Source organism: Crocuta crocuta, unplaced genomic scaffold (genome assembly GCF_008692635.1).
Source record: "Crocuta crocuta isolate KB4526 unplaced genomic scaffold, BGI_CrCroc_1.0 scaffold443, whole genome shotgun sequence".
Classification (NCBI taxonomy): Eukaryota; Metazoa; Chordata; class Mammalia; order Carnivora; family Hyaenidae; genus Crocuta; species Crocuta crocuta.
The window spans coordinates 266,479-269,459 of NW_027529446.1; positions in this window are offsets into that span (position 1 = coordinate 266,479).

Genomic DNA, 2,981 nt, shown 5'->3' on the forward strand with positions numbered 1-2,981 from the left:
GGTCACTCGGTCACTCGTTAGAGCAGCAAACGGGACCTGACCCCCGGCTTCGCGGGCCACGTGCGCCCCGCCCCTCCAGGCCCCGCCCCGGAAGGCTGTCTCTCCCACCATTGGCCAGATCTGGGTCACACGGTCAGGCCTCATCCAATGGCCAGCCAGAAGGGGGGGGGCCTGCCTTCAGTTACAAATAACACGGCCGCTCCCCGCACAAGGTCTCGGCGCTTTGCAGGGACGCGGGCGGGGAAGAGTCGCAGCGGGAACTGCACGGATGGAACCCAGGCTGAGAAGTCCGGGCTTCACCCCGCGGCCATGGGGCGCCACGGGTGGCGCTTGGGAGGCGAGGGCACATCCGATGAAGGCGTCGTGACGCCCCCCAGAGCACCCACCTGCCGGCGCCTTCAGCTGCTGCCCGGTCACCGGCATCACGTGCCCTGTTACAGAACCCGCAAGGCCTCGAGGGTGTTGGGTCCTCGTGCAAGAGCTGTGGACGTGAAGTTACGTGGAGTCCATCACACGCCTTCTGGCTTGAGGAGGGTGAGGAGGTGGGGGAACCCTGAGCGCTCTGGACCAGGCTAAGACCCGTATCCTGGAGCCAAAGGTCTGCACTTCGGGGGGGGTGTGATTCCTGTAGCCCCTGCAGACCCCTGCTCCGGGTCCTCAAGGCTCCACTTGAATGAAATGTAAATGGGCTTGTTGAAAGCTGGTCTTGTCCACTGTGAGCGACGGAAACTCATCTTAAATGGACTTCATCTTATTGGGGTGGAGGGGTTCAGGCGCAGCTGGATCCAGGGAACCTCTGCTGCCCCCTCTTCGCTCAGCATGCCACGGGACTGGCCTTCCCTGGCCATTGGTAGGAGCCACGCTGCGCTCCAGGCTCACACCCTCCAGCTCAGGCAGGAAGAGGGTGTGCCTATCCCAGAAAAAAATCTCTTCCCGGCTTGCTGAATGTCAGATGATCCTCACTGGTTGAGCGTGGGTTGGTATCCATTCCTGGGGTCATTTGGAAACACAGGAGGTGATTTCTCAAAGGAAAACCCAGTGCTGGGACCAGGAGGAGATGCCAGCCACAACCTGGGGGCTGGCCCTCATTGTCCAATCCAGAATGAGGAGGGCCCTGCCCCAGAGTTCAGCACCGGGTTCTGGAATCTTGCTTCTCTGGTACTGACTCTAGTCCCAGCACCGTGGGGCTTTGCGACTGCTGGAAAGTCACTTTCCTTCCTCCAACTTCAATTACCCGCTCTGTAAAATGGGTGCCTGCCTCACAGCAGTGCGGTGAGTGGCAGAGGAGACTCGTCACCCATCTTCCCTGGACAAACACCTATCTGCTAATTAATAAGAATCTGTGCGCACATGTCATGCCCCCTACTGTCCAGGGCACTGTCCCTGGTGTCCTGCCTGGAATCTGCAGTATTGGGATCTGTGCCCGTTTTGCAGATGAGAAAATGGGGCACAGAGAAGTGACACTTGGCCTAGTCAAAGCAGCACATCCTCCTTCTGCCAGAGGCCCCTTCTTGCTCCAGGCTTCGGGGCCACTGCCTTGGAGACCCCACAGCCTTCTTGCTCCTGGGCCTCTATACTGATGCCTGTCTCACCCCTGTCATCACTCCCCTGTTTGTCCCCAGCCAGCGGGGACCCTATCACTGTGGCGCCAAACCCAGTCTGTAGGGCCTGCTTGTACTAGTTGCCTGTTGCTGCTCTAACAAACCAGCACAAACGTGGTGGCTTCAAACAACACACATTTTTCTCTTCCAGTTCTGGAGGTCAGAAGTCCGACACAGGTGTCACAGAACTAAAATGAGGCTATGGGCTTATAATTTAAAAAATTTAAAAAAAAATTTTAAGGTTTACTTATTTTTGAGACAGAGAGAGACAGAGCACGAGCTGGGGAGGGTCAGAGAGAGAGGGAGACACAGAATCTGAAACAGGCTCCAGGCCCTGAGCTGTCAGCACAGAGCACAACGTGGGGCTCGAACCCACGAACCGTGAGATCATGACCTGAGCCTAAGTCGGACGCCCCACCAGCTGAGCCCCCAGGCGCCCCAGAGGTGGGCTCTCTCTTACCTTTAGCACAAACATCCCATTACTTCTGTCCCCACACCCCCGTCCTCACCATCGTTCAGTCCAATGTGATTTAAATCTCCTCCTCTGAGAGGTCCGCCTGGATCCCCCCAGGCTCCATTGGGTACAGCAGCCTCCATCACAATCCTGATCACTTTGGATCGTCATTGCCTGTTTTCTGTAGGGTCTGGAGGAGTGAAGATGGGGAGTCATGGTGGGTGTCTGAGCTGGGGAGCAGCCTTATGGTAGACAGCCGAGGTAGGAAGTAGGCTGCAAGGAATGAGGCTGAGGCCAGTTCGGAGGCGACAGGAGGGGCATGAAAAGGAGAGACCGAAGAGGGGGGCTCCCCAGAGAGGGCCAGTGTCTTGTTTAAGGTCACGCAGAACATGGCCTCTGGGTTGGAGAGACGGGCCAGGATGGGAGGCAGAAGGCTGCTGGCAACTGGTCTGTTTCGAACCCACGCCAGGCCAACAATGACCCTTTGGTTTGCACAAACCCAGGCTGGGGCGGCTGAGCCCCAGCAGGGTCAGCTCTCGGCCAAGGCCACGATGTCCAGAGCTCTTGCACACCCCTGGTGAGAACACAGGGCCCCATCCCTGCGCCATCCCCAAGCAGGGGAGAATCCCCTCACGTACTCAGAGGTCAAGGACGGTAAGAAGCTGGGTGTCCTCCCTCAGTGCCACTAGGCAGGAACGTGGCCCTTGGCCATGGTGGGAGCACCCGGGTCAGGCTGAGCAGCTGAGATGGAGGACGGGGTCTACGCATGGCACGCTCTGCTGACAGATCTTGTGCACACAGAAGCTTTTTGCCGTGTGGCCCACAGGGGTCTTTGGCATCCATACCTGAGGATGGGGGGGGGGGGAAACATTGTTCTCAATCGTTTTTATCTTCCTGAAAGCGTTTACTCTCTTTGAAGTTATATT